This window comes from Eptatretus burgeri, chromosome 15 (genome assembly GCF_056783735.1).
Source record: "Eptatretus burgeri isolate ZD-2024b chromosome 15, Ebu_testis_v1, whole genome shotgun sequence".
Taxonomy (NCBI): Eukaryota; Metazoa; Chordata; class Myxini; order Myxiniformes; family Myxinidae; genus Eptatretus; species Eptatretus burgeri.
The window spans coordinates 9,493,407-9,518,974 of NC_140975.1; the positions used below are offsets into that span (position 1 = coordinate 9,493,407).

Here is a 25,568-nt window from a genome sequence, read left to right on the forward strand (position 1 = left end):
GCACAGTCCAAGCTCCACCCCTCTCCTAGCTGAGGGAGTGATGCGCCACAGGCACAGTCCAAGCTCCACTCCTCTCCTAGCTGAGGGAGTGATGCGCCACATGCACAGTCCAAGCTCCACTCCTCTCCTAGCTGAGGGAGTGATGCGCCACATGCACAGTCCAAGCTCCACCCCTCTCCTAGCTGAGGGAGTGATGCGCCACAGGCACAGTCCAAGCTCCACCCCTCTCCTAGCTGAGGGATTGATGCGCCACAGGCACAGTCCAAGCTCCACTCCTCTCCTAGCTGAGGGAGTGATGCGCCACAGGCACAGTCCAAGCTCCACTCCTCTCCTAGCTGAGGGATTGATGCGCCACAGGCACAGTCCAAGCTCCACCCCTCTTCTGGTCGTGCGTGTAAGGCTCCATCAGCCAACTTTTGATTTGGGGAGATTTTCACTTCCTGACATTTATGGACATTTTTGTGATTTTCTTTTTCATGGAATCATGGTTTTGAGTGATGCCAGAATGCAAAATTTCAACTGTCTAACCCACCTAGAAAGTACTGAAGATTTCTACCAGTGAGTGAGTCACTGATTGGTGAGAAAGAGTGACTGATGCTGCGGTTAGCAGTGTCGCGATCCGCAGCACCCTCTTTTGCACAGACGAAAGTTTAACACCTGAAAAGTCAGCTTTCCTTGCTTCTCATGGCAGTTAGCATCGATCAATCAACGTTCCTGTTGATTTCATCCATTGATCTACCCGTAGAAACATGCAGGTCAACCCCAGCCTTCACGGGTGATACTTGTTCTTCATTCTAGCAATGGAGCGGCGACATTGCTTCATGCAGTTGGTGGTTCTTTGACTTTCAGAGATTGCACCAGAGAAAATATATATATATATATATATATATATATATATATATATATATATATATATATATATATATATATATATATATATATATATACATACATACACGCACACACCTATTGGGTGAACAGCATACACTGTCTGCCCAATGACGGAGATCGTGTCAATACAGTATAGCCCTTTAGAACCCTATGGTCTATGGCACGTCAGCACAACATTTTAGCAAGGAGAGTCACCTAAATGTGGACCACATAAGGGTCTGCCTTCTGGTATCATCATCATGCTGCCCTCTGGAATCCAGGTACTGTACTGATGATGGTCATGTCAATAACTGACTTTTTCATCTTTTATTTCCAACCACATGATGCTACTCTCTGTCTGTGTTATGATACGATCCACAAGGCAATGAGTTTACGTGGTGGATGAGGATTTTGTTGTTAACAGAGCACGTGCTGTTGCTGTGATGGGACCTGATCTGTTACATCACCAACCGGCAACCACCTCGAGGAGGTTGAGCTGCATACTGTCTGTAGGGACAATCGTGCCATGACAAAAAGGTGAGGGCACTGTGTTGTGCTGATGATCTCTAGCGAAGGTGAACCGTTCACACCTGTGCTATCGCTATTTATGGCAAAATGGACCTGCGATTATGGCTTTTAAAATAAATCCCATAGATGCCCGCACCGGATATCGTAGCTGAGCTCACTGTTGGTGGTGGCATTAAGGTCTTCCTCCGATTATAGAGAACATTTGCGTATGGAATAAAAAAGATGACCCCACGTTAAAATCCTCCTTATTACTGTCCTGCACACGGGGAATCCTGAATGGTAATTGCTATTTACACGACTATATTCATGGAAGTTTGTTGTATAATCATTTTATAATCACTAAAACACTCCTGATGGTTCCACATGGTTTGTGTTTCATTCTCCCTTCCGTTTTTGACGTTCACGAGTTGTAAAAATTATCTCGAATGACCTCACAACAATTTTATCCATCATGAAGGCATCAATAAAAGTGATAAGATTTAGGTCGTAGAGAAGAACCCCATTTTAGTTTTGTGAAATCTGAGACGACGATCTGACGTCATGTGCACTCGTATTGGACCATCTGGAGCAGGTGCACGCACTCGTACATATCAGCTTTATTGAGGCCAGGGAGAGACTGGAGGAGTTGCGGTGGAAGGGGTAAGGGTGAGCTTCGGACCTAACAGTCAGGTGTGTGTAATTACAAGGTGGGAATGTGAGGGGTCGGCAGAAGTTGAGACTCGTGCACTCGCTGTAAGATAACGAGCGGGGAAGTCCATCAGCCAGGTATCGTACGTACGCAGCAAAAAAAGAAAAAAGAACGACCCTCATTAGATCCAGGTCGACTTCCATCCATGAGATCATTAGTCGAAAATGGAAAAGATCCACCGGGTGATTCACCTGTCTCCCAGAACCGGACAAAAAGGACTTTTGAAGTCAGTTCCGTGCAGTGAACAACATTAAAAATGACTTGTCAAGAAGTATATTGCTCTTTGGGCCACCTCATTATTTCGTATTCATGGGGTGTATCTGTGAGATGACTTGCTCTGTTGTTTCCCCTGGTTATTTAAGTGGAATGTCGGATATATGTGTGTGTGCATATTTGGCCACGCATGGTAAAACGCAATGGCATTTGTACTGTGTACTTATGCAAATGTATTATGAAATAAGATTACATGTCAAAACAAGAAGCACCTGGGCGTTAACTATAATTGCCTGTTTTGCCAGAAGGTAGTTGGAAAAGTTTCCTGGTTTAAATGCATGTATTATTTATTAAACAGTGGTGATTCTCACCATTGGAGCCAGAGCACGCCTGACTGCAGAACTCAAGAGGTTTCGAGAAACTTTTTCATGGTGGAGTCGTTGTCAATAATGAGGAAGAACAGTTTGGTCAGAACTTCTCCGACGTCATTGTAAAAGCCCCATGGTGAAGCTGCTGCGGTCGTTTGATGTCCTGTGACTGTACACAATGTGCATCCCCATGTCAAAAAACATAATAAGGGGCAATGATAGTAATCATAATAATAATAACAAGCCGGTAGGTGGCCATGGGTCGCCGAGCATCCGATGACCTTTGACCCCTGATCTGAGTTAATCTAGTACTAAGTACTTACGAAATTGCAATCGAATTGGTTAACCCGTGTATGAGCAAGGGAGCTTTGAATAGTCATTTTGCCCGAACAATGCACTCATTGACCTTTGACCCCTGACCTAAGCGAAATCGGTCAATATGTCCTGAGGCAAAGTTGTAGTACTCATTGAGTACCATGAACCTGCAAAGTTTCATTCGTATCGATGCACTCACCTAGTCGCTAGGGCGTGAACGGTACCGATTTTGAAGGTTTTTCGGTTGTTGCTGGGGAACCAAAGCGTCCCTAGCAACCATCACAATTTCCAAAGCACTAACTCGGTCATAAGATGTACCGACCACTCAAGTTTGGTCAAAATCCGCCCACGTTTACTACCAAGTATGCTGATGACAAACAAACATCTAAACAAACAGACAGAATTACTGACAATAAGGGTCACCTATTTTGGCGACCCAATAATAATAACGAGAACAGCACTCAGTGGAGGGATACCTCGGCCAAGCTGAACAGTTTACGATTTGTATCCCATTGATCGGCCGGATCTCCATCCGGACCTCATTCAACATCTAATGGGCTTGTTCATGTCATCTAACAAGATCATCCACATAGTTTTGTCATAACCCGTCCACAACTTATTGAGATATCGTGGTATAGATCGTTTTTGTCCCGGTCTATCAATGGTTAAGAATCACTCAAAAAATTCTCTAATCCAGATCTTTACCGAAATCGAATCGATTCGTCCTTCTCAAACACCAAACATGTCCACCAAGTTTCGTCCGAATCCGTCCATTATATTTTGAGATATCGTGCTCGCTAACAGACAGACAAACATGAGTGAAAACATATCCTCGTTCCACCTTTGCTGATTTGGGGGGGGGGGGGTAATAATGATCAAAACTTGAAGTGTTGAAGTGTGAGCAGTGCTGTTGGATTCAAATCAGTTCGAATATGCCACCCACATGGAGTTCATAGATTTTCTAATAAAATGGAGTCCAAATCCGTCATCAGCAGGAAATAAAATACATGAAGTATGTAACTTTCTGTGGCCAATTCAGCATCAGCGGACCGACCTGTATACAAAAAGGTACTTATTTGCCAAATTTCAGTGTTTTGTGATTACCTTACATATTCAACCAACAACGAGCTTCCAGAGTTTTTTTATACTCACACTTCAATACTTCAAAACTCACACTTCAATACTGCCAAGGGTGCTTAAGCTGTCTGATAAATTTCATGGTGATCGGTTTAGTAGTTCTGTAGAGGAAGATTGTTTTATGTTGGGTATAAAATCCAAGATGGCCAGCAATATAGGACAAAATAAAATAAATTCCATTCGGATCAAGTTCCAAAGGTGTGATATAAACATGTGCAGATTGGTATAACTCACTGTGAGGTTTTTTTTTAATTTTAAAGTCGTTTCACAAAAATCGGTGCAACTATAATAACAATCATCATCTATCTATGATTCCAGCAATGTGTGTGTGTGTGTGTGTGTGTGTGTGTGTGTGTGTGTGTGTGTGTGTGTGTGTGTGTGTGTGTGTGTGTGTGTGTGTGTGTGTGTGTGTGTGTGTGTGTGTGTGTGTGTGTGTGTGTGTGTGTGTGTGTGTGTGTGTGTGTGTGTGTGTGTGTGTGTGTGTGTGACTGCTGTTTCTCAACAACCACTGGTCCGATCTAATTGAAACTTGCCAGATACAGTGGGGAGAACAAGTATTTGATACACTGCCGATTTTGCAGGTTTCCCCACTTACAAAGCACGGAGAGGTCTGTAATTTTTATCATTGGTACACTTCAACTGTGAAAGACGGAATCTAAAACAAAAATCCTGAAAATCACATTGTATGATTTTTCATTAATTAATTTGCATTTTATTGCATGAAATAAGTATTTGATCACCTACCAACCAGTAAGAATTCCAGCTCTCACAGACCTGTTAGTTTTGTCTTTAAGAAGCCCTCCCATTCTCCACTCCTTACCTGTATTAACTGCACCTGTATGAACTCGTTATCTGCATAAAAGACAGCTGTCCACACTCAATCAATCAGGCTCCAACCTCTCCACAATGGGCAAGACCAGAGAGCTGTCTAAGGACATCAGGGACAAAATTGTAGACTTGCACAAGGCTGGGATGGGCTGCAGGACAAAAGGCAAGCAGCTTGGTGAGAAGGCAACAACAGTTGGCACAATTATTAGAAAATGGAAGAAGTTCAAGATAACACTCAATCTCCCTCGGTCTGGGGCTCCATGCAAGATCTCACCTCGTGAAGCCTCAATGATCATGAGAAAGGTGAGGGATCAGCCCAGAACTACACGGTAGGACCTGGTCAATGACCTGAAGAGAGCTGGGACCACAGTATCAAAGAAAACCATAAGTAACACACTACGCCGTCATGGATTAAAATCCTGCAGCGCACGCAAGGTCCCTCTGCTCAAGCCAGCGCATGTCCAGGCCCGTCTGAAGTTTGCCAATGACCATCTGGATGATCCAGAGGAGGAATGGGAGAAGGTCATGTGGTCTGATGAGACCAAAATAGAGCTTTTTGGTTGAAACTCCACTCGCCGTGTTTGGAGGAAGAAGAAGGATGAGTAAAACCCCAAGAACACCATCCCAACCGTGAAGCATGGAGGTGGAAACATCATTCTTTGGGGATGCTTTTCTGCAAAAGGGACAGGACGACTGCACCGTATTGAAGGGAGGATGGATGGGGCCATGTAGAGCGAGATCTTGGCCAACAACCTCCTTCCCTCAACAAGAGCATTGAAGATGGGGCGTGGCTGGGTCTTCCAGCATGACAACGACCCGAAACACAGCCAGGGCAACTAAGGAGTGGCTCCGTAAGAAGCATCTCAAGGTCCTTGAGTGATCTAGCCAGTCTCCAGACCTGAACCTAAGAGAAAATCTTTGGAGGGAGCTGAAAGTCTGTGTTGCCCAGCGACAGCCCCGAAACCTGAAGGATCTGGAGAAGATCTGTATGGAGGAGTGGGCCAAAATCCCTGCTGCAGTCTGTGTAAACCTGGTTAAGAACTACAGGAAATGTCTGATCTCTGTAATTGCAAACAAAGGTTTCTGTATCAAATATTAAGTTCTGTTTTTCTGATGTATCAAATACTTATTTCATGCAATAAAATGCAAATTAATTATTTTAAAATCATACAATGTGATTTTCAGGATTTTTGTTTTAGATTCCATCTTTCACAGTTGAAGTGTACCTATGATAAAAATTACAGACCTCTACGTGCTTTGTAAGTGTGAAAACCTGCAAAATCGGCAGTGTATCAAATACTTGTTCTCCCCACTGTATATTTCTGGGGACCTGAGGATGTGCCTTTTCAAGGTTTGATATTAATCGAACAAGTGCTTCCCAAGTTATGGCCATTTATTTACAAACCAATGACATGACACGTGGCTGCGGCCATTTATTTACCAGCCAATGACATGACACGTTGCTGCGTAGGCCGGTGCGCGGCCGGACGACGTGACGTCACAGGCCGTGCCGGTTACATGGCAGCGAATGTCATGGCAAGCAAAGACAGGGAGGTAAGCTTGATTTTAATTTGGATTTTAATTAACTCTGTGTGTGGAAGTGTGGTTGTCGCGAGAACGCGAGAGCGAAGGAACGGCCTGTGAATTTTGTTGTTTCTGGCTCGCGGTTTGAAAGTTTTTTTTTGCACGTACGGCCACGCACGTACCGGCACGCATGTTCGGGCACGTGAGAGCGAAGGAACGGCCTGTGTGGTTGTTGTTTCTGGCACGCAGTTTGAAAGTTTTTGTTTGTTTGTTTGTTTGCACCTACGGGCATGCACAAGTTACTATAATTCACAGAACGGTATTTGTGTGTGTCTTTGTTTGTTGCGCTCCTCTTCCTACAGTTCTGGGCCGATTACATCCAGACTTACTACAGAGGATCCGCATGACCCAAATTTTTCACTTCTTTTGGTTTTTACCTTTGCCGGTGGTCTTTGGGGTGAAGGAGGAGGGATACAAATTCTCTTTGGGAATGTGTATCATATAGCGCCACCTCCAGGTGGGGGGAGGGTATTACAAGTCTCCACCATTTACAGTGCAGTATTCCTGTCCCCATGTCAGTGAGGTGTTTTGAATTATAAGCAGTAGGTATGTTTTTGCTTCATGCACGTTACCGGGGTTATTATTATTTTTTAGCATATACAGAGCTGTCAGTTACCTATACACCGCCCACTTAAATATATGCGTCAGAAGATCATGCTGCATGCTTGGAACAAAATCGCCCATGGGGCAGGTACTCTGTTCGTAATTAATAACTAGGATGAAGTCGATAGCACACTGTCGCAAATCCCCACACTTCCCACCTAAAGTGAAATTGAAAGATGGCAAAAAGTTCCACCAAAATGACCGAAAAGCAAATTTTGACTGAAATTTTTTTCCCTCGTTTTGACCCTCGTGACCTGAAGTCCCCACCCCCTGGGATATGAAGTGGGGTTCAAATCAAAAAAAATCATTACATATTTCATGCATACCCCAATATTGATTGCATATACAAAGTTTCATTTAAAAAAATGTTTTCATGTGCCTGTAATTGCATTTTTGGGGATTTCACCCCAACCCAGGAGGGGTGTGTGGATAAAAAAATAATTATAATCCGAACAAGAATAGACTTCACACCTGTTAGCTTGGAAGCCTGATAAAAAATATTCCCTTATTGTTTTTTTTCCTTTCTGTTGCAATTGTCTTTCCTGAAATGATTCACAAAATCATAACAGTTTGGTGATCAAAGCAAAACTTTTTCCATTTGAAATGAATCATGTCCCATCTCCCCAACCCCACTCCAATCTCCCACCTTGACAAAGTGCCAGGAAAGCCCAGGGATTCTTTTTAATGTGTGAATCATGAGGAAGAAAACAACTCTGATTCCAACACCAGATCCTTATTTACTTTCCCTCAACATGTCCACCTTGCTGATCATCCACCCTAGTCAAAGTGGGACTCTCAACGGTTTTGATCCTTCAATATATACAATTATAGATAGCCAATGCACCGTGCAAAATTATTTTCACACGAGGAGGGTTAACGTCACAATAAAAACTGCAATTCTTCATCAAATTAATTTTACAAGAATGACGGCACTTTGGTCACAACCTGTGACAAAATCCGGGAACAGGCCGATTGGGAAACACACATTTAAAGCACTCTCAAAAGATGAACAGCGCGATTGGGAAACACACATTTAATGTGCTATGATGAGATGAACTCGACACCTCTCATCCATGTCAGCCTCCGCCACGGTTATATCAGAACGAGCTTATTCGTCACAAGGTCACTGATTGTTTAACCCCAATATGGGACCGTTCTCTATGCCATGTGGGACTTTTTCAATGCAATTCCGGGTCCGTCCTCCCACCCTGCACCTCCTCCCACCCCTTCCCCTGCTTCCTCCCACCTCTGTCCTCCCCTGCAAGTCCAGAACCCCCTTCCCCTCATGCTTACCTCCTCCCTTCCTCTCTCCCCCTCCTCACTTCCCCCTTCCTCGCTCCCCAATCCTCCTCTCTCTCACCCACCCTCGTGGAGTGTATGGCGATGTTTGGTGAGGCGTCGCTCTCCCCACCCATCTCCTCTTCCTTGCTCTTCCCACCTTCCTCACCCCCTTAAGTCCCTCACTACCCCTCCCCCTCCCCCATCTCCCTCTCCCCTCTCTCTCTCTCTCTCTCTCTCTCTCTTTCTCTTCCTTTTCCCTCCTCAATATTCCTGTCAATTAAGTGAGGGGTTGTATTTGCTAGTTTGATTATAATGGAGTAAAATTGTTATCATGAATATCGTTTTGTCTTTATCACGTGGGCCTTTTCTCTCTCTTTTGATGGATTTTAAGGATCTGAGGGGTCAAAGAGATCTTCGGGGCCTTTGAGGGTATTAGGGTTATAAAGGGGCTAAGGGGTCTTTGAGGTATTATGGGACTTAGATGTCTTAAAGCGTCTTAGGATTATAAAGCGTCTGAAGATGCTTTGTGTTCTCAACGATCTCCCAGCTTTTGGGGATATAAAGGGTCTCAGGTCTTTAGGGCCTTCAGTGTCTTCAGGGTCTTAAACAGTCTGAAAGGGTCTTTTGGTTATCATGGGTCTTAATGGACTTCTGGGTATCAGGTGTCTTAAGGGTGTAAAGGTTTAAAGGGTATAATGGGTCTTAAATGGTCCAAAGGGTATAAAGAGATCTAAAAGGTGTAGGCTCGAAAGGTCAACATGTCAAAAGGTATGTTTCAAAAGTCCGTAATTAATAGACATACTCAAGATCCAATAATAAGAAATTAATAGATGTACTCATGGTCAAACTCACGTTCAAACAGTACTAGCATAACCCACGCTCTGCGCGACATGTTGGGGTGGGTGTGTTTGAGAAAGGAACTGATGCAGAGTATCAGTAGTAATTTTACTTTAATGCAGTAAGTGGAATACGATTTCACTGTTTCAGAACCATTTTATTAATTTTTTTTTGTACCATGCACCTCAAATGGTCTTTGAGATAATGTCAGCCGAATATCACGTTACTCGAGCGCAGAACAAAGTCGAAGATAGCGCGACACGAAACCACAAACTCGGAAATAATTCAAACAGTATGTCGTGAATCAACATCGTCACACAACTTCATGGATGGATGGTTGGACCGTGGTTTTCGTTTATATATATATATATATATATATATATATATATATATATATATATATATATATATATATATATATATATATATATATATATATATATATATATATATATATATATATATATATATATATATATATATATATATATATATATATATATATATATATATATATATATATATATATATATATATGTGTATATATGTAGCCTGGTGTTGGCGCAGTGGTTAGGGCAGCGGCTTGGGATCCAAAAGGTCCTGAGTTCAAGCCCCGTTGAGCCACTGAATTAATACACGAGGGGGTTGACTCAGCCTGTCATCCTTCCGAGGTCGGCAAAATGAGTACCAGTGTACTGGGCCGGTGTATACCCCGGTTAAAATAGGTGTACCATATCCCTGTGTTGTAAGAGGCGACCAGGGTTGCGTCAGGAAGGGCATCCGGCGTAAAACATGTGCCAAATCACTATGCGGATCAAACGGATGATCCGCTGTGGCGACCCCTAACGGGAGCAGCCGAAAGAAGAAGAAGAAGATACATATATATCGATATGCAGTACCAGATATAGATATCAAGTGAATCGGTTGAAAATTGCTATTTATGTGAACATAACCTTTGACCTTATGACCTATTGCCCTCAAAAAACAATTGGCTTTTAGCTTGTTTCAAACAGCACCGACACTGTACATAGTATGTTCCCAATGGATTTGGATTACACTGTGGAGGAACTCTGGGAAGGGTTTGAAACTGCAATGGGCTTACCTTGGGTCGCCTTTCATGGTTGCTTTGCTTTAGTGCAGCTTCTTTGGCTGGAAGTGCATGGGAGGAGTCGATTTATTTATATAATCCTAGACACCTGGATTTCATTGATGAGGTGAGAGATAATATGTATATGTATGTATATATATATATATATATATATATATATATATATATATGTATATATGTATATATATATGTATATATATATATGTATACATATATATCGATATATCCCTGGTGTTGGCGCAATGGTTAGGGCAACGGCTTGGGATCCAAAAGGTCCTGAGTTCAAGCCCCGTTGGGCCACTGAATTAATACACCAGGGGGTTGACTCAGCCTGTCATCCTTCCGAGGTCGGCGAAATGAGTACCAGTGTACTGTGCCGGTGTATACCCCGGTTAAAATAGGTGTACCATATCCCTGTGTCGTAAGAGGCGACCAGGGTTGCGTCAGGAAGGGCATCCGGTGTAAAACATGTGCCAAATCACTATGCGGATCAGATGGATGATCCGCTGTGGCAACCCCTAACGGGAGCAGCCGAAAGAAGAAGAAGAAGATACATATATATCGATATGCAGTACCAGATATAGATATCAAGTGAATCGGTTGAAAATTGCTATTTATGTGAACATAACCTTTGACCTTATGACCTATTGCCCTCAAAAAACAATTGGCTTTTAGCTTGTTTCAAACAGCACCGACACTGTACATAGTATGTTCCCAATGGATTTGGATTACACTGTGGAGGAACTCTGGGAAGGGTTTGAAACTGCAATGGGCTTACCTTGGGTCGCCTTTCATGGTTGCTTTGCTTTAGTGCAGCTTCTTTGGCTGGAAGTGCATGGGAGGAGTCGATTTATTTATATAATCCTAGACACCTGGATTTCATTGATGAGGTGAGAGATAATATGTATATGTATGTATATATATATATATATATATATATATATATATATGTATATATATATGTATATATATGTATATATATGTATATATATATATATATATTGAAATTTATTTATATTGTAGAAGATTGGGGTAGTTGGGTGACAACATTTTTAAATAAGAAGAAGATGCTTCCAACCAAAATATAAAAAATTTGATTGCCTCTGCTAATTTGAGCAAAAAAGCTAGAACAGACCCGGTCTCAGGCCCAGCCCTCTGCTCTCGCTTTTTTGCTCAAATTAGCGGAGGCGATCGAGTTTTTTTTAATTTTGGTTGGAAGTGCATTCTTCTTAAAAAAAAAAAAAATCTATATTCGGTATGTATGTATGTATGTATGTGTATATATATATATATATATATATATATATATATATATATATATATATATATATATATATATATATGTATGTTTTTTGTTGTTAAAAGTTGCCACATCTTGGATATTGTTTCGTTCTTATCACTTTTTGAATGCCTCTCATAATAACTACAGTATCTTCCTCGTTGTCCTGGTTATGGATCCCATATGTATGCAATATATCGATCTATAAACTCCTGAGCATTGTGGGATGAGCCCAACCCAACAGGAATATCGGACTATCTCAAATCACGATCCCACAATTGAGGTCAAACTAAAATCAATTCTTACTTTCGTTCATGATAAATAAACCACGTGACCGTGACGATGCATTTTCTGCAACTGTACTCCTTCGCCCCTCCCCTCATGCTGCCCCTCCTCATTTTCCCATCTCTCTTTGGGTTTTTGAATTTTGTCCATAGAAAATGGATCTTCGTCTTGTCGTTGTACAATCTCCCATCCCTACTCACACGTCTCTCCTCCTCCCACAGATTCTCAGTTTTAAAACATATTTGTTGAAAGAAAGTAAAGACCACCCTCTCCTGGAAGGTTAGGGTAAACACGAAACATTTACACCACTAAGAAATTCCATTAGAAATGAGAATGTAAGAATTTATGAATTGTAAACCGAAAAGCAGACATTCACGTGGATTCCTATGTAGCCAAGATAAAGGAGAGGTGAGATAAGCCGAGGTACCACGATGAACGGACGAGTGCATTGAGTGCTTCAACTCCATACAGCCATCGAGCTATCGGACCAAAAGATGGCGCCATCCACCTTGGACTCCTCATTCTTCAACTCGAGCTCTCAGTTGGGCCAGGATTTACACTCACACCACATGACATTTACACCAAGTAACCATGGGGAAACTACAAAGCATGAATATAGAAAAGGCCTCGACAAACACACAGTATTAACTAGAACGACCACTCAGTGGATTGCATACCTCTGCCAGACTAATTAGTTTATGTTTTATATCCCTCCAAGGCCGGATCTGGATTCAGACCTGAAGTAAAATTCAATCGGCTTGTTCATGTCACCTTAGCAACTCGTCCACCAAGTTTCAGCCGAATCCATCCATAACTTTTTGAGATAACATGCAATATTGTGGGCCAGGGTTCGACGGCGATAAACGACCACTAGGTGGAGCAGTAGAGTCGTCTCCCACCGAACACCCGGAATTTAGGTCGTGACTCTTGGATAAGTCTGAGAGTTCACGGATCCCTTAGCGCAGTGGTTCTCAACCTTTTAGAGCCACGACCCCCCAAAAAATTTAAGTTGGGGTTGGCGACCCCCCTCCCGACTCACACTTGAAACACACTGCAGTGACGTAACGGAGCGCATAAAAAAATCCACAGTGCCTGGAGCACATTGGTCAATGCCAAGGTACTGCCAGCTGTTAAAACTAAACAGAACTAAACTAAACTAAACTGGCATCACAAATTAATTATTTACACTCTGATGTATAACACAGTATAAACAACCAGCCACATTCATAAAAAAGGCTTCTGTGATTGCAAAGAGCGGTATGTAGCCTATTTATGCACGGGACACAGACTGGAAGATTGAGCGACCCTCTGCTGCAGACAGAGGTTACTATCACACATGACGCTACCAGACGTACACAAACCTTGCATTACTGACCAAAAATATACAAAAAAACAAAACGACAAAACAAAAACTAAATCAATTTGGCTTTAAGTACAGTTTTAAATTTTATTCAAGATCCGACAGCACAACTCATTGTGAAGGAGGCGACAGGACTGCTTTACAAGCTGATGGCAATAGGCTATTATCATTCATTCTCATAAAGCTGGGCCTGCAAAACAGCTTTAAGCACAGTGCAAATACCTCTCACTGTCCCTACAGGCTTATTATTCTCAGTTCATTCACAGTTCTTATCACAGTTATGCCTGTTGTAGGCTTGTAGCCTATTATATTATCATTCATCTCGTTTTGCATTTTCCCCTTTATAACAACGATTCTCAATGGGTTTTCAGTTTCATTTGTTTTCAGATTGAACACAATAATTCAGATAATACTGACTCACAATAATTGAACACAATCATTCATATAATACTGACTCACAATAATTGAACACAATAATTCCGATAATACTGACTCACAATAATTGAACACAATAACACACAATAATTCTTTTTTTAACAGTTACATCTGTAAAGGCACAGGCTTGTCAGATAGTATTCACTTACTCATTTTAGTGGGATGGCTGGGCCTGTTTCTTTGAACAAAGCAGCTGTATTCTTGGTTTTAAGCTGGAGACTGCAACACGAAGATCATCCTCAACTCTAATGAGCCATGATCTGTATTTGTTCTTGATAAATGTCAGTGAGGAAAAGGTCTTCTCACAAAGGTATGTAGATCCAAATGGAATAAGTATATCAATTGCAGCCTTTGATAGTCCTGGGTATTCTGTGGCTACTGACAGCCAGAATTCCTCCAGTGTGGATGAGGCAAAAGCGGTCTTTAATGTGCGGTCAGAGGAGAGGTCCAAGAGCACATCCTCAAGCTCCGATGACGGGTGTCGGGCAGATGAGTTGATGAAAGGCTGGCGTATCCAGTCGTTTCTCTCTGGGGTGTCGTCTTTTGGGAAGTACCTATTGAAGTGGCCAAGCAGGCTTCTGAGGTGAGTAGCAATAAGTCCTTTTATTGTTTGGATGCTTATGTCAAATTTGTCCATGAAGTCCTCGAGCTCAGGGAACATTTCCACACTGCCTTCTTCGACTCGCGCTGCCCACCGCTCAAGCTTCTTAGTAAACGCTGTAACCTTGTCAGAGAGCGTGAGGACATTGGTGTTTGGGCCTTGGAGAGACAAGTTTAGACTGTTTAGTTTATCAAATATGCCTGCCAGATATGCAAGGCCAGATATGCCAGATATGCAACCCATGTGGGGTCGGTCAGGTGGTCAGCGAGGGGGGAGCCACAATCTGAGAGGAAAATGCGAACCTCCTCATGCAGTTCAAACAGTCTGGTTAAAACTTTCCCCCATGATAGCCTTCTGACCTCTGTGTGAAATAGTAGAGATTCGTGTTCCGATCCCATTTCCTGGCAGAGTGTGGCAAACAGTCTGGTATTCACCGGACGGGATTTGATGAAGTTCACCACTTTAATTGCTGTTTGGAGAACATTGCAGAGTTGTGGCTCGAGGTTCTTGCTGGCGAGGGCCTCTCTGTGAATAATGCAATGAGTGAATTTGACATGCGGCGCCACTTCCAAAACTTTAGCTTTCAGTCCCCTTCTTGTCCCCTGCATGGCGCCAGCTCCATCTGTACACACAGAGATGCAATTTTCCCAACTTAGCCCCTCCTCGCGCATTTTACTGTCCAGTTTGTAAAAAATGTCACGACCAGTGCAAGTTCCTTCAAGTGTCGAGCAAAACAACATATCCTCATACATTTTCCCCTCGTAGCTGTATCTTGCAAAAACAAGTAACTGTGCATCACTGGAAACATCTGTTGTTTCGTCAGTTTGGAGGGAAAATCTTCCACTTTTCTTCACTCGGTCAATGAGCTGCTCTTTAATGTCGTTGGCCATTTCACCAATGCGCCTTGCCATTGTGTCATTAGACAGTGGAATAGTCTCAAGTGTGCTAGCTATTTTTCACCATGCATAGCTCTGGTCATTGCAATCACTGTGGGGTGGATCAGGCTCTCTGCAATAGTATGGGGCTTTTTGGATTGAGCAACCAGGTATGCCACTTCATATGACGCCAACAGGGCTTTGACAGGGATTGTAGAGTGCTCACGTACAGTCGTCTTTTGGCTCTGTAGTTCTCCCTCCTTACGACGAAAAAAATCTAATGGTTTGTCAATGTAGGATGGGTGTTTGGTTTGTAAATGTCTCTTCAATTTCACTGGTTTCAAGCTTTCGTGAGCAAGCACTTTTGAACACAGAACACACTGTGGATATTCCACTTCATTTTTGGCTAGGCATGTGAATCCGTACTGCAGAAAGTCAGTCTGATGTTTCCGACGCTTGTTGGAGGCCAAATCTGCCGCTGGCGCCTTACGTTTTTCAGTTGAACTTGTAATAGTTGGTCCATCTTCACATGTGTCGTCTTGGTCCGCATCTTGAGCTGGCAGACGTTTTTTGACAAGCCACCGATCCATATTCAGCCACCTTGCAGTAGTTAGCTAGCACTAACATTGACTTTCAGCACCTGCCGCTGTGCTGTCTGTCTGTCTGTCTGTCTGTCTCTCTCTCTCTCTCTCTTACACACACACACACACACACACACACACACACACACACACACACACACACACACACACACACACACACACACACACACACACACACACACACACTAATTTCACTTGCTGCTCAAATCTGTTTCATAATGACTACATTATAACATTGGTATGGGAGATTTCATTGAAAAATCATTTTCAAAAAATATTTATGAATTTCTTTATTATATATTTGTTTGTTACTTACAAAATCTAAAGATTTCGTAAGTATATTGATGACTTCCGTCATCTGTTTGTGTGTTTGTTTGTTTGTGTGTGTTTGTTTGTTTGTACGCATGATAACTCGAGAACGGAATAAGCTACCAATGTCAAATTGCACCATGTGATTCAGGAGGGTGATGGCGAGTGCTGATTAGATTTTGGTCAAAATCGGTCAAAGGTCAAGGTCACAGTGAGGTCAAACATTCGATTTTTGATGGTTTGGTACAGAATCATCGTAGAAACTTCTGGTTTGCGCCGCTACCTTCTCGAGAGACAGCTTTTATTTGACAAGGTCAGAGGTCAAGTTGACGATTTCGTAAGTACCAGTCTATGACTGCTTGTTTATTTGTTTTGACAACCTTCCCACGACCCCTGAAAACAATCTCGCGACCCCCAGGTTGAGAACCATTGCCTGAGCAGACCGTGATCGCCAATATTTCGATGGCGTGGGGGTAGGGTTACTTGCCTAATTTCAATATACCTAAATACCCACGTCGTCCAACTACCAGGGAAAACCACACCCTCGACGGACCTCGGGTGGAACGGACCATTTACCGAGCCCGATCCGGGTGTAAACCGAGCGGGGATTGCCAAGATCCGTCGGTCCAAATGAACAATTTACGGCACGAAAGGCCTTACTATTTCTCAAATCCGAACCGTGCTGGGTCAATGAAGGAAAACACGAACAACGAACTGGAACATTTAACACGGGGGTTTATTTTACAATCGGCAATAATCAGGAAGGGAGACACAGAGCAGAGTTATCACGAATAAAGAAATGTAATGTACAATGAACAAGGCACTTAACGATTCTACTTACAGACGGGGCCCACGGACACATACATACACACACACACACACACACACATACACACACACACACACACACACACACACACACACACACACCCAAAAGAAACTGGACCCCGTGGGTCTTTATTCGGTAGAGCCGGGCCGGGGTACATTCCCGCATCGTGTGGTCACACCGACTCCAAACCACCACGGTGGGACTCGTACCCACGACCCGAAGTCCACGGCCCACGAATGAGACCAAGCCACCATGACCGCAGACCAAGCCAATCGCCACCAAGACTGCAGACGAAGCCAATCGCCACCAAGACTGCAGACGAAGTCAATCGCCACCAAGACTGCAGATGAAGCCAATCGCCACCAAGACTGCAGACGAAGCCAATCGCCACCAAGACTGCAGACGAAGCCAATCGCCACCAAGACTGCAGACGAAGCCAATCACCACCAAGACTGCAGACGCTCAGCAGTCGCCACGATCACTCTTACTCTCTTGAGGTGGGAGCGGTTTCTTTCCTCGGCACTTGCCTCCTGATTGGACGGTTCCATCGCGCGATATGCTTGTCGTCTCCCATTGGACAGGCCCACTTTAGGCGGGGCAACTCCCACCTTTCTGGGGCGGTGTTGGATCTGAGGCGATGGAGGCTCCGCCCATGCCTTCAGCCAAAAACACGTGGGCAATGGCGACCGGGTTGAGTCAGGGATGGTGCCATTGTTGTTGTTTTATAAAAACCTAACTAAAAAATAACTCGTAGCGCACACATGAAATTCCCATTAGACAGAAGGAAGTATTCCAACTGCAAAACACATACTCTTCGAAATAACTAAGCTTAGGGACTGCTGTCTGTTTGTGTGCAAAAGGCTGCCAGATCTGTAACAATATATCCTTTTTGCCCAATCGCTCTCTGGTGAAAATTCACTTACAAAATTCTCGGATCCAGATTCGGATCTTCACCAAAATCGAACCAATTCTTCCTTGTTACATATTCAAACTGCCCACCAAGTTTCGTCCGAATCCATCCACAACTGTTTACGAAATCCTGCCAATATTGTTGTGGGCCGGGGTTTGGTGGCGATAAACGACCACTACTCGTAGGTGGAGCAGTGGAGTCATCTCCCACCGAACACCCGGAATTTAGGTCCTGACTCTAGGACAACTCCGAAAGGTCACTGGTCACTGAGAGGACCGTGGTCGCCAATATTTCGACGGCGTGAGGGAGGGTCCACTTGTCTAACTCCAATTTACCTAAGTACTCGCGTCATCCAACTCCCGGGGAAACCACATCCTCGGCCGACTTTGTCCGAATCGAGTCGCTATCACCGACTCGGATCCGGCGTAACCGAGCGGAAGTTACCAAAGCCGTGCCGGACCAAATGAACAATTTACCGGCCCGAATGGCCTTACTAATTCTCAATATGGACCATGCTAGGCCAATGGAGGAAAGCACAGAAAACGAGCTGGTACATTTAACAGGGGTTTATTTATAAGGGAGGGGGACACAGAGAGCAGAGTTAAACCGACTAAAAGCAATGCAGGTATGTACAAGGCACTTAAACAATTCTACTTGAAGATGGGCCCACACACAGACACACACCCAAATAAATGGACCCCGTCTGGTCTTTATTGAAGGCTTCCAGCTCGTGGAAAGGTGAGCTGGAGACCAGAGCCTGTGCTTGGACCTGTCCACCTCGTGTGGTCTTAGACGATCCGGCTCGGCGAGACTCGAACCCGCAACATGATGCCGCTCCAAGCACCAGGTACCGCGCTCTCCAACCGGCCACGCACCAATCAAACAAGACCAAGGAGAAGATCAGAGACGACGATGACCCAGGACCAGACGAACCAGCCAGCACCAAGACCCATGACCCCCAAGACGACCAACCTCCCCAGCCTGGCGTTCCTTTATAGCTTTCTTGTCCGGGGTGAGAAAATCGCCATCTGAGGCGGTCTCCACCCTCATTGTCCGGGGTGTCGTGGGAAAGTCGCTCTCTGTGGCCATCTCAACCCTCATTGGCCGGGGTGTCGTGGGAAAGTCACTCTCCGTGCGTGATTGGACAAGGGACACGCCCCTGCCTTTCTGGGCGGAGTCCCGATCTGAGGTGATGGAAATCTCCGCCCACGTACGTGGCTGGACACTCGTGTGTAATGGCGCGATGTGCGAAGTGAAGAAGTGATGGTTTCGGTTGGCTGGAGGCTCGATTTGTATTGCAAAAACCCTGACTAAAAAAGTACTTTGCAGCACACACATGTAATTCCCATTAGACACAGGTAGGGGGCCCTAACTATAAACACATACTTGTCGAAATAACTAAGCAATGGGGACGGCTGTCTGTCTCTGTGCACAAGGCTTCCAGATTCGTAACAATATTTCGTTATTAACCTCCGCCATCGAAGATCGGAGGTTACTGTTTTCACCCCTTTCTGTTTGTTTGTTTGTTTGTTTGTTTGTGAACAGTATTGCGGAAAAACTCCTCGACAGATTTCGACGAAACTTGGTGGGGGGATTACGTATGATCCAAGGACCATGCCATTAGACTTTGGACTCGGTCCAAAATCCAATATGGCCGCTATGGCGGCCATTTTGAAAAAATATTTAATTTTTTTTTTTTTTGCATTTCTACATGTTTTAAGTGATTTCCAACCTCCCCCCCCCCTCAAAAAAAAATTGTTAGAGAAAAAAAAATTTTGCAACTTTTTTTTCAACAAAATTTAGATTTCTTTTTTTTTGCATTTCTGCATGTTTTAAGTGATTTCCAACCCCCCCCCCCAAAAAAAAATGTTGGAGAAAAGAACTTTAACTGTCAGCACTGTTGACATCATATTTAATGAATAAGATATAAGGTTCACTTGAGTGACCCAGCAGTATTGGCGGCGGAGGTTTTGCACTCTTCCGAGTGCTCCCCCTCTAGTTAACCTCCGCCATCGAAGATGGATGGAGGTTACTGTTTTCACCCCTTTCTGTTTGTTTGTTTGTTAACCTCCGCCATCGAAGATCAGAGGTTACTGTTTTCACCCCTTTCTGTTTGTTTGTTATCTTGCCAAAACGAAGTTTTTGCAAGATATGTAAGTCAGCTTGTACGTTTTTTTTTTGTTTGTTTGTCTGTAATTACGTATAAAAAATTCTGCAGAGCACCGTTATCATTGGAAATTTTTGTAACTTCGCATATCAGAGGCCTATAGAGGTCCCTTTCAGTGCATAAAATTTTGAAGGTCAAGGTCAAAGGTCAAGGTCACTTTGTCGCAAATCAGGGGAGTCGACGAAACCCTTATTTTTTGAATAATTTTGATCGGATCGTCTTCAAACTTCATGGGAATAAAGTTCATGGTCTGGCGCTCAGCTGATTAAATTTTGGTGGCTATTGGCCTTGACCTTCATGGTTAGCGCCTGAGGTCAAACATATTTGACCCCAAGGTCAAATTTTCAAGTTTTAGGAACCATATCGTGTAGTCCTCAAATTGAACACCTCGATGAGTGCTTTCTAGATATGTCAAGCTTGAGACATTATGATGTCATTTGGTGACGTTATGAGGCAAATGCATATTTTTCATGGTTACTCTGTAGAACGATTCTCATCAGAATCTCTCGTCGGCAGATATTCCTCAAGGAGTCGCTCCTGGTGGATAGCAGCTCTGTTCACCTCAGTGTGACCTTAAAGAAGTCACACGTGGTCACCTTTTGGCAAGATACGGGTCACCCTGCAGGTGACATTGGTTTATTTTTTTGTTTGTTTGTTTGTTTGTGAACAGTATTACGGAAAAACTCCTCAACGGATTTTGACGAAACTTGGTGGGGGGATTAGGTATGGTCCAAGGATCATGCCATTAGATTTTGGACTTGGTCCAAAATCCAATATGGCCGCTATGGTGGCCAATTTGAAAAATATTAGAATTTTTTTTTTTTGCATTTCTACATGTTTTAAGTGATTTCCAACCCCCCCTCCCCCCCAAAAAAAATTTTTCGAGAAAATTTTTTTTGCAACTTTTTTTTCAACAAAATTTCGATTTTTTTTTTTTTTGCATTTCTACATGTTTCAGTGATTTCCAACAAAAACATGCCAAAATTATAATTGCGGCTGATTTTGGAACTTCCGGTGGATATACCCACGTAAAATCAATTTCTGTCTCAAGGAATCTAGTTATGATGAATGAATTGAGAATGTAAAAGTTAAAAGTCGAAGGGAAAGTTCTCTGTGATAACTATAACTCTGTGATATAACTCTGTGAGCACTGTTGACGTCAAATTGAATGAATAGGATATCGGGTTCACTTGAGTGACCTCGCAGTATTGGCGGCGGAGGTTTTGCACTCTACAGAGTGCTCCCCCTCTAGTTTGTTTGTTTGTTTATGAACAGTATTACGGAAAAACTCCTCGACGGATTTCGACGAAACTTGGTGGGGGTGTTAGGTCTCGTCCAAGGATCATGCCATTAAATTTTGGACTTGGTCCAAAATCCAATATGGCCGCTATGGCGCTCAATTTGAAAAATATTTTAATTTTTTTTTTTTTTTTGCATTTCTACATGTTTTACGTGATTTCCACCCCCCCCCAAAAAAAAAAAATTGTTAGAGAAAAAAATTTTTGCAACTTTTTTTTTCAACAAAATTTCGAATTTTTTTTTGCATTTCTACATGTTATAAGTGATTTCCAACAAAAAACATGCCAAAATTATAATTGCGGCTGATTTTGGAACTTCCGGTGGATATACCCACGTAAAATCAATTTCTGTCTCAAGGAATCTAGTTATGATGAATGAATTGAGAATGTAAAAGTTAAAAGTAAAAGGGAAAGTTGCAAACTATAACTCTGTGAGCACTGTTGACGTCAAATTGAATGAATAGGATATCGGGTTCACTTGAGTGACCTCGCAGTATTGGCTGCGGAGGTTTTGCACTCCACCGAGTGCTCCCCCCTCTCGTTGGCCATGTTTCTCAATGGTGAAAAATCACTTACAAAATTCTCGGATCCGGATATTCACCAAAATCGAATCATTTCGTCGGTGTCACATGTTCGGTGTCACATGCTCTCCACCAAATTTCGTCCAAATCCGTCAACAACATTTTGAGATATCCTGTTCACAAACAGACAAACAAACGAATGAAAAATCACTCATGGAGTGAGACTTGGCGAAACGGAACGGCACTCGGTGGAGCGCATAGCTCCGCAAGCTGAACAGTTTACATTTTGTATCGCACTGACAGGTCGGATCTGGATCCGGACCTTAACCAAAATCGAATCGGCTTGTTCTTGTCACTGAACCAACTCATTCACCGAGTTTTGTCATAACTATTCCACAACTTTTTGAGACGTAGATTTTGGCCCCGTTTCTCAATGGTGAAGAATCGCTTTATAAAATTATTGGATCTGGATCCAGATTCGGAACTTCACCAAAAACGAAATAATTCGACCTTGTCACTCACCCAACTTGTGCACCATGTTTTGTCCGAATCCATCCATAACCTTTTAAGATATTGTGCTATATATTGTTTTTCACCCTATCTCTCAATGGTGAAGAAGGACTGAAAAAAACTCTCGCATCTGGATCCAGATTCGGATCTTCGCCAGAATTAAGAATTGCTGTCCTTTGCCGGTCACCTTCATAAATAACAAGCTCAAATGAGCTAAGATCCTCGTTCTCTTAATGATGACGTCATAAAAACAGATATGACGTCATTGTGATGTATCAGGTTTGCGATAAATTATCTGTGCTAATGCCCGGCTTGATTCTCGCAAACAAAATTCAAACAGTTTTCCTAGTTTCGGAGATTATGGTATAGGCGATTTCCATTAGCGGCGATATTATGACGTCAACTGTTTTTCTCGGAAGAATTTCCAAAATCAGAGATGGTTACCGCCTGCGCGTGGGCTTTCTGCATATACATGGCAAGTTTCACGAAGATCGGATGAAAACTCTGGGGTGTGAAACAAAAAATGTCAAAAAATAGGAATGACGTCATAAAAATTGATATGACATCATAGTGAGGTATCATGTGTGCGGTAATTCATCTCTGCTAATGTCCTGTTCGATTCCCGCAAAAAGAATTCAAAAAACTTGCCTAGTTTCGGAGATAATTTTTTAGGCGATTTCCATCAGTGGAGATATTTTGACGTCATAACTTTTTTTTCTAGGAGGAATTTTCAAAATCGGAGATGGTTACTGTCTGCGCAGGGTATTTTTACATATATACACCAGGTTTCAGGAAGTTTCGATGAAAACTGTAGGCTGTGAAACAAAAAATAGGAATGATGTCATAAATATTGATATGATGCCATAGTGATGTATCATATGTGCGGTAATTCATTCTCTACTAATGCCCTGTTCGATTCCCGCAAACAGAATTCAAAAAGCTGCCTAGTTTCAGAGATAATTTTTTAGGCGATTTCCATTAGCGGAGATATTTTGACGTCATAATTTTTTTTCTAGGAGGAATTTTCAAAATCGGAGATGGTTACTGTCTGCGCAGGGTATTTTTACATATATACGCCAAGTTTCAGGAAGTTTCGATGAAAACTGTAGGCTGTGAAACAAAAAATGTCAAAAAATAGGAATGACGTCATAAAAAATTGATATGACGTCATAGTGATGTATCATATGTGCGGTAATTCATCTCTGCTAATGCCCTGTTCGATTCCCGCAAACAGAATTCAAAAAGCTAGCCGAGTTTCGGAGATAATTTTTTAGGCGATTTCCATTAGCGGAGATATTTTGACGTCATAACTTTTTTTCTCGGAGGAATTTTCAAAATCGGAGATGGTTACTGTCTGTGCAGGGTATTTTTACAGATATATGCCAAGTTTCAGGAAGTTTCGATGAAAACTGTAGGCTGTGAAACAAAAAAGTCCACAAGAACAATAACGTGAGTAAGACTTAGAGATCCTCCACGAGGATCTAAAAACATAGGGGCAATACCCCTGTGTGCTCACCTGTTAGTTGCTGGATAAGATAACGAGGGAACCACTGTTAGGCATCGACCCACAAAATATGTATAACTGAGAAGAAAGTAAATACCTGCGGATATTTTTTATGCTGTGAATAAAGTTTGGTACATCATGGGTGATAAAGGTTGTGGTCAAGTTTCATCAAAATTGTGGGTGGTTTCAGAGAAAAAAGCAAATACATATTTTGGGGGGCAACCCGCCCCCCCCCCCGTAGACCGCAATTTTTTTAATGTCATGAACAAACTTTAGTACATCAAGAGTGATGAAGCTGTTAGATTCAGGACGTAATTATAAAACTATGATTAAGTCATGTATAGTAATTATAAAACTATGATTCAGTCATGTAAAAAAATTATAAAACTATGATTAATTCATATATTAGAGGACTTATAAAACTTATTCAATCATGTACAGGAGTTATAAAGCTATGATTCAGTCATATACAGTAATTATAAAACTATGATTCAGTCATGTACAGTAATTATAAAACTGATTCAATAATGTACAGTAATTATAAAACTTTGATTCAGTCATGGAAATAATTATAAAACATTGATTAAATCATATATTAGAGGACTTATAAAACTGTTTCAATCATGTACAGTAATTATAAAACTATGATTCAGTCATGTATATTAATTATAAAACTATGATTAAATCATGTATAGTACATCTGGTGTTGGCGTAGTGGTTAGGGTAGCGGCTTGGGATCCAAAAGGTCCTGAGTTCAAGCCCCGTTGGCTGCTTGAATTAATACACCAGGGGGTTGACTCAGCCTGTCATCCTTCCGATGTCGGCGAAGTGAGTACCAGTATACTGGGCCCGGTGTATGCCCCGGTTAGAATTGGTGTACCATATCCCTGTGTCGTAAGAGGCGACCAGGGTTGCGTCAGGAAGGGCATCCTGCGTAAAACCTGTGCCAAATCATTATGCGGATCATAATGGATGATCCGCTGTGGCGACCCCTAACGGGAGCATCCGAAAGAAGAAGACAAGATTAAATCATGTATAGTAATTATAAAACTATGATTCAGTCATGTATAGTAATTAAAAAACTATGATTAAATCATGTACAGTGATTATAAAACTATGATTCAGTCATGTATAGTAATTATAAAACTATGATAAAATCATGTACAGTAATTATAAAACTGATTCAATAATTTACAGTAATTATAAAACTATGATTCAATCATGTACAGTAATTATAAAACTATGATTAAATAATGTATAGTAATTATAAAACTATGGTTCAGTCATGTATAGTAATTATAAAACTATGATTAAATCATGTACAGTAATTATAAAACTGATTCAATAATGTACAGTAATTATAAAACTATGATTAAATCATGTACAGTAATAATAAAACTATGATTAAATCATGTACAGTAATTATAAAACTGATTCAGTCATGTATAGTAATTATAAAACTATGATTAAATCATGCACAGTAATTATAAAACTATGATTCAGTCATGTATAGTAATTATAAAACTATGATTAAATCATGTACAGGAATTATAAAACTGATTCAATAATGCACAGTAATTATAAAACTTTGTTTCAGTCATGTATAATAATTATAAAACATTGATTAAATCATATATTGGAGGACTTATAAAACTGATTCAATCATGTACAGTAATAACCAAACTATGATTCAGTCATGTACAGTAATTATAAAACGATGATT

The 25,568-nt window shown here is 42.0% G+C and overlaps 1 protein-coding gene across 8 annotated transcripts in view; it reads left to right on the plus strand.

Moving 5' to 3' along the window:
- The window catches only part of LOC147011455 (uncharacterized), a 461,606-nt gene that overhangs the window by 394,377 nt on the left and 41,661 nt on the right, over positions 1–25,568 (plus strand). For 6 of the 8 annotated variants that reach the window (XR_015051902.1, XR_015051907.1, XR_015051920.1 and 3 more), the window contains one exon: positions 1,295–1,407. The exons of the other annotated variants lie outside the window; for them this stretch is intronic. The gene's annotated coding sequence lies outside the window, so the exon portion shown is untranslated. The remainder of the gene's footprint in view (positions 1–1,294; positions 1,408–25,568) is intronic. 8 annotated transcript variants of the gene reach the window in all.